Consider the following 7,779-nt stretch of genomic DNA (forward strand, 5'->3'; position numbering starts at 1 on the left):
AACTCAAAAAAAAAAAAAGAAAAGAAAAACAAAAAACAAACCTGTTTCCAGGAGTTGATTCCTACTGATAGTGACCCTGTGATGTGGAACAGAATAGAACTGCCTCATAGGGTTTCCAAGGAGAGGCTGGTGGATTTGAACCGCAGCCTTTGTTGTTTGTCATCCAGGCTTTTAACCACTGTGCCACGAGCACTCCAGAAAAATCTCACTCCCACGACCTGGTGGGGAAAGAAAGGAACGACAAGGATGGGATTTGAACCCATGCGTGCAGAGCACAATGGATTAGCAGTCCATCGCCTTAACCACTCGGCCACCTTGTCTCTTAGTAACAACACAAAAGAGCCAGCCAGAAAATAGATATATATTTTTTTTTCTTAAATCCAGAAATAGATATGCATTTTTTTCTTAAAGCAAACATTTATTACTAAAAGAAAAAAATGTTGAATTTGAGTGTTTTAGTTTAAATTTTTTTTTTAAAGACCTCTTTTATTTTTTTTCCATCTAAGGCCTATTTATATTCATTTTGACTCTTTAGAACTGTGCTTGCCAAATCACTACTAAAAGGACAGGCTGAAGACATCATCCACGTCATTTGTATCAAATACACTTTCATTAAATAAGAGCAGATGCTGTGGATAGAAATCACGGCTTGAAAGCTACGTTCCTCACAACCACATATGAAAACAGTTTCTTCAGTGCCTTTATTTTACAAAGGTCTACTACCTCTTCTCAGAGATGAGTCTATTTGGAATGTTAAATGGAAGCGTATAGCTATAACTTACATTTCCCTAGCCATTTAAAAGAATAAAAAGCTATTTACACCCATCAAGTTGAAAAAACCAAAGTATAGGGAGTATACTCTTAACCAGGTTAACCAGAACGCAACTGTTTTATTTGAGCGCCTGGCAGCCCCTGCCGGACACTCTGCAGCCTCTTCCCTCTCCCCAGGAATTTTATGGATGTTGGAAGGAATGACACAAGGCTCCAATGGATGTGGGATAAAGTTTTTTACTCACATAGTGAACAGCAAAATGATTCCCTAATAAGAATGACCCAAGTTATATCGGAGGGAGAAATAAGAGAGGGGGCAGGTGGTTCTGGTTTTTACTGTGACTAGACGTTGGGGCCAAGGTGAGGGTTTTGGCTGGAAGTACTCTTCAAGGGAGCCCTGGTGGTGTAGTGGTTAAGAGCGCAGGCTGCTAACCAATAATGGCAGCAGTTCAAATCCACCAGCCACTCTATATGGGGCTGTACCATGAGTTGGAATCAATGAAATGCTTTGTTTTTTGAGGGGGTGGGCTTGAATGGTTTGAATTATCTACAGGTTTTTTTTACCAATAGAGGGGGCTGACGGGCTGGCTCATTGACCTGCCCACATATGAAGCAAGAGGATAAGAAAACTGTCTGCAAACATCACAATTGGTGTCAGACTGTATTACAGCAAACATGTAGCTGTGGTGAGGTTTCTAGAGAAAGCAGAAATAAATATCAAGACCTTTTACAATGTTCATAGTTTTATTCATAGGCTCTTAATTTTGGAAATGATTCTAGTAATATAATCGTATCCACAAAGATTTTCATGGCAGGGTTTATTGCAGTAGTGTAAAATTATATGACCACCTTGAACAAAAAATCCATAGGTCTCAAATTATGCAATAATTAAATATAAAAATAGCATTTTATTTTCTATAAATTTCAGTAAAAACTGAAAGCCAGAGCATATGTAAGGCAGAAATCTGTCAGAGAAGGAAAACTAATAAAGAGCGATAGAAAAGTGATAAGACTGCCCCCTCTCAAAGGCGGAATACTTTCCAGACCTGAAAAAACAAGGCAGCCCTGTTGCGTTTCAGCTCTCACAGATTTCCCTTTGTTAGTTTTACACAGCCCATAACAGGAATTGTGGTTAGGTGCCATAGAGTCAGTTTCAACTCATAGCGACTGTATGTACAACAAAACAAAACACTACTATCCAAATATTTAAAAACGAAAGTTTTATAAGGATATTTTTAATTGAAGCCCATAATCTGGTTCTTATTATGAATGAAATAAGTATAAAACTACTATATACAATCGGTTTCCATGTGTGTGAGAATGTATATGTGTATTGTGTTGGAAGAACATACACTCTGATACCAGTGGTTACTCTAATTGATTAAATCATGGATGCCTTTTATTTGGAAACCCTGGTGGTGTGGTGGTTAAGTGCTATGGTTGCTAATCAAAAGGTCAGCAGTTCGAATCCACCAGGCGCTCCTTGGAAACTCTATGGGGCAGTTCTACTCTGCCCTGTAGGATCCTTATGAGTCGGAATCGACTCGACCGCAGCGGGTTTGATTTTGGTTTTGGCCTTTTATTTTCATCTATCTACTTTCTTTTATAAGTTAATAAATTATAAACATTTCTTGTATATAGAAAAATTAAATAATTATTTTTTCTTCTGAAAATATATTACATAATGCCTTTTGGTTAATTATAGTCTAATAATTTGTTATTACATAATTGGGGAAATTTTACAGTATTACTCAAAATACCTGTTATTTAGAAATACATATGTACAGCAACAGTCTTATTTAGGAATGAAATCAAACTATATTACAGGTGGTCTTTTCTTTTCATTACAATTTGCCATTCATGCTATTATTGGTATCTGGAAATTGCTATCACATGTTTATACTGAGCATCTATGCTCCTAAATAGGAATTCTACACTGGACAGAGTAGCTGCTGGGAACATTAAAGTAACATTTAAAGGCTCTATCAGGAATAGTTCTGCCTCGTTTTTATAAATTGAAGAATTTAGTAAACTTAATAAACATAAAATGGCTTTTGAAAAATAAAATCTATAGTTTTAACTATGTGTTTCCTGAATGCTCAACTTCTAATTTCTACCATAAATACTGACATCCAGTCCTGATTTTTTTTTTTTTTTTTTTTCTGTTTATTATCTTGCTCATTGCACTTGATCTCCAAAAAAGCATTATTCTGGATACTTGGGCTTCCTTTCCTCTCTTCCTCTTTTTTAGCTTCCTTCCTTCTTTTTTTTTTTTTTTTTCTTTCTAGTTTTATAATATCTCCATTAGAAAAAATCTGGGGTGGTAGTAATCATTTCTGTAAACACACAGTGTACATGATTGTTACCATGCAACGTAGAATAATGGAATAATGAATATTGCAGACCTTTGTGACTTGCATTATAATATGAAGTATGTGACTATAGATAAATTAATGATTTTAGTCTCATTTTTCTCATCTGCAAGAGGATTATGATACATGTATCTTATCTTTGGAGCCCTGGTGGCACCACGGTTAAGCGTTTGGCTGCTAACGGAAGGGTCGGCAGTTCGAATCTACCAGCTGCTCTTTGGAAACCCTATAAAGCAGTTCTACTCTGTCCTATAGGATCACTATGAGTAGGAGTTGACTCAACGGCAATAAAACCTGTTGGCATCCAATCGATTCCAACTCAGTAGTGACCCTATAGGACAGAGTAGAACTGCCCCATAGAGTTTTCAAGGACTGCCTGGTGGATTCAAACTGCAGACATTCTGGTTAGCAGCCATAGCACTTAACCACCATGCCACCAGAGTTTCCATTAACATTATAGAGGTAGGATTAACAACACATAGGAAAATCACATTGGATTACAAAATGATGGACAATCACACAATACTGGGAATCAGAGACTAGCCAAGCTGACACATGTTTTTTGGGGGGGACACATTTCAGTCCATAACAAATAGCAACTCCTGCTGATATGTCTAAAACATATACACACATCACTTCCAAAATTGTGTTACATAAAAAAAAAAATACTCAGCATGAGCTCTCTCTCTCTCTTTCCATTTATCAATGCTTTGTCCTTTTCTAGACACAACAGCTGACATTCCTGTTTCCCCAGGGGCACACAAGCAGAACACTCTCTGAAGCCAGATGAAAAATAAATGTACTTATCCAGGTGGAAAGTATAGCAAGCACATCTGTTATTTATGTCACCAATTAGTTCTTGAATCAACAAAAAATGATAAAGCCTTTTCTAAGGTACATATTTATAGAGACCATGCGTACATAAATACAAATGGAAATTTAATGGATTAGTAGAAATAATCAGTCCAAAGGAGTTATGTTATTTGAAACATATTTGAATAAAAATATTGAAGCTAGAGTAGTTTTTTTTTTTTTTCTGGTATGTCTTAAATTTTTTTCTCATTGAGTGAATAAACCACAAAATAGTCAAGAAAGAAATCTTCTCCTAGGTATTCAGATTTTTCTTTCATTTTTTTGTAATTTTAGTCTCATAAAAAAATTCATAAAAAACAATTAGATATCCAGAGAGGAATCTGATCCTAAGAGATCCTAAGAAAATCGCCCAAATCACACAATGGAAAGGGAAGTGCTGACATTAGTAATTATTTCTGCCACAATATGAAGTTTTACACTCATTTCACAGAAGCAGGTTACCTCAGAATTCATTAAAATGGAAAATTTGCAGTAGATTACTGTAGCTCTCATTTTTGAGCCTAGTACTCTCAAGTTGAAGTTTGTTGGGGAGGTGTTGCAAATAATTCCTTCCTATGGCATTTTAATTTTCCTAACATTCAGTCTGAAGAGTTTTAGCATAATATTTCACATTGCCAACGTAATGTTACATATTCAGATGTACCTCTTTAATCAGGTGTATTTAATCAATTTCTCTTCTTGAGTACTTAAATTATTTTGGTTAATATTCTGGCTCAGAACAAGAAGAGCTGAACGATTACATATTGAGTTAATACAGGCAAAAAATCATTATGCTCATATCCAGAGTATCTGGTTTTTAAAAGTAATTTGTCTTTAAAAATTATTTTTACCCCAAAAATAATTTTTACGAGTTTAAACATCTGTACACCTATGCCTCACTTAAGGACTATCTCCTCATTCAACATTTCACATTTACGACAACAGTAAAAAATCTACTGTTGACTATTTCATGCATTAACAACATACGTCTGACAGTAATGAATGCCAGCATGTTAGGCCAGAGTAATGCTGTAATGCTGGCTATGATGGTTAAGGTTATGTGGCAACTTGGCTGGGCCATGATCCTCAGTGGTTTGAAAGCTATATAATGATGCAATTTGGTAATTATGTAATGATGTAATTTGGAAGTTATGGAATGGTGTGATTTGCAGTTACGCAATGATGCAATTTGGCAGATATGCAATGATGTAATCATCCTCCATTTTGTGATCCAATGGGATCATCCTCCATGTCTGCGTAACTTTGATTTTTACATAACGATATGATCTTTGGAAACTAACCATGTGGATAAGTGAGGAGTGGGTGTATTAGCTTTCCAGACCTGCCATAACAATGTACCACATATTAACCTGTTGCTCTCCAGTCGATTTTGACTCATAATGACCCTATAGAACCAAGCAGAACTGCCCCATATTGTTTCCAAGGAGCACCTGTGTGATTCAAACTGCCAACCTTTTGGTTAGCAGCCATAGCTCTTAACCACTACGCCACCAGGGTTTCTTACCACATACTAGGTGGCTTAAAATAACAGAAATTTATTGTCTGTCAGTTCTGCAGGCTAGAAGTATGAAATCAAGGTGTTGACAGGGCCATGCTTTCTCTGAAGGTTCTAGAGGAAGTTCTTTCTTTGCCTCTTCCTAGTTTCTGGTGGTTCCTGGCATTCCTTGGTGTTCCTTGGCATGTAGCTATGTCACTCTTATCTCTGCCTCTGTCTTCATGTGACCAACTTTCCTCTGTGTTTTTATATCTCTCTGTGTCTCTTTTGGGGCACAGGTGACACAATAGTTAAAGCACTGGGCTGCTAACCAAAAGGTCCATGGTTGGAACCCATCAGTGGCTCCATAGGAGAAAAGGCCTGATGACCTTCTCTCATAAAGTTTACAGCCTCGGTAACCCTATGAGGGTTCTTCTCTGTCCTGTAGGGTAACCATGAGTTGGAAGTGGCTTGACAGCAACAGGTTTGGTTTTTTGGCGTATCTTCTCCTCTTTTCACAAGGACACCAGTCATGTTGGATTAGGGCCCACGCCACTCTGCTATGACCTCATGTTAATTTAATTAATAATATCTTTGAAGACGCTATTTCCAAACAATATCACACTCACAGGTTCAAGTGTTAAGACTTCAACATATCTTTTTGGAAGGCAAAATTTAACCATAACAATGTCCAAAACTGAGGGCTTGAAATAATATTGTAATTGTATACAGAAAATTCAGTCATTGAATTAGGATACATTTGAGAAGAATAATTAGTAATTAGGATTTGTGTGTTTAATGTATAGAGAGTAGGAAAGAAAGAGAGAGAGAATGAAGGAATAAATGACAAAATATTAAAAGTGTTTACCTCTGCTTAATAGTACATTTTATATTTTCTTTATATATTTCTCCATTTTCAAAATATTCTCACACAAATATGAATTTCATATATGTAAAAAGTCTAAACCCTTAAAATATTTAATTGTATGAATAATAAGAAGTCTGTCTTCACATACACACACAGACACACACACACACACAGACACACACACACATTACAAAAAAAGCTAAAGTCCCTGAATAAGACACATGGTGTTTGCTGACTGGCAGATCTTTATTTTTCATGGGTAGGTCAGTGTTTTAATGGGTAAAGGTAGTGGATAGAGCTTATGCAATTCAGGCTCAGGACTGAAAAGCAAAAAAATATTATCCATGGAGAGATGAGTTAGTAATTTATTAGGTGGTTTCAGTGCACGCAGCAGCCCTGGTGGTTCAGCGGTTAAGAGCTTGGCCGCTAACCAAAAGATCAGCAGTTTGAATCCACCAGCTGCTCCTTGGAAACCCTACGGGGCAAATCTATTCTGCCCTATATGGTCACTATGAGTGGGAATTGACTCGATGGCAAAGGGTTTTGGTTTTAAGTGAATGCTGAATGGAAAGAAGAAATACAGATATGCGGAAGGAAAACCCAGTAAGAAAAAGCAGAGGGTTGCAGAGAGGGGAGTTGGGGGGGGTAGGGACAGCATTTGTTACCAGATGCAAACCCAAGTGGGCACCAGAAGAGGCTAGCCTGTGAATCACACACAAACACACCGCCCATTGCAGTCAACTAGTCCGGCCAGCAAATCGCACCCGTCATCCCATTGATGAGGCCGGCCAGAAAATCACACACACGCACTCATTCTCCTTATCTATGCTTCTGGAGGGTTTTTTTTTTTTCTTTAAGAAAGTGACAACACAAAGGAGGAAGAGATGTGAAGGTTGATGGCCAACAAAGGACGGAAATGGAACGTTGCTCCTGGCTTACGTTCCTGACACAAAAGAAGTCTGTGAAAACACTGCCAAGCACCCCGGTTCATAGTTTTAATTCCTAGTACAACACTTAAAAGCCATGTTGGCCAGTGGTTAAGTAATAGGCTGCTAACGGAAAGGTCATTGGTTCAAAACCACCAGCTGTTCTGCAGAGGGGAACAAGATGTGGCAATCTGCCTCTGTAAAGATGACAGCCTTGGGTACCCCATGCAACAGTTTTACTCCTTCTTATAGGGTTGCCATGAATCAGAAATCATTCGATAGCAGCAGGTATCCTATATGCGTTGTTAAAAATAATCAAAATTCATAACATAAGGTTTATCCTGACAAGTTATTCTATATGCATGTAGGGTGACCCTTTTGATTCCAGAAAAAGAAAGTGACTTGAAGAAGATAGTTATAAAGGGGCTTATAAAGAGATGAGGAGGGAGAAATATAGGAGATCAACCATTGACTAATCTTAATGTGATTAATTGA

At 37.3% G+C, this 7,779-nt stretch overlaps 1 non-coding gene across 1 annotated transcript; it reads right to left on the reverse strand.

Moving 5' to 3' along the window:
• Positions 1-238: 238 nt before the first annotated feature.
• Positions 239-320, reverse strand: TRNAS-GCU (transfer RNA serine (anticodon GCU)). Its single transcript has one exon. It is a non-coding gene; the product is annotated as a tRNA-Ser (tRNA).
• Between the last annotated feature and the right edge of the window lie 7,459 nt (positions 321-7,779).

The sequence above is a fragment of the Loxodonta africana genome, chromosome 20 (genome assembly GCF_030014295.1).
Source record: "Loxodonta africana isolate mLoxAfr1 chromosome 20, mLoxAfr1.hap2, whole genome shotgun sequence".
NCBI classification, from domain to species: domain Eukaryota; kingdom Metazoa; phylum Chordata; class Mammalia; order Proboscidea; family Elephantidae; genus Loxodonta; species Loxodonta africana.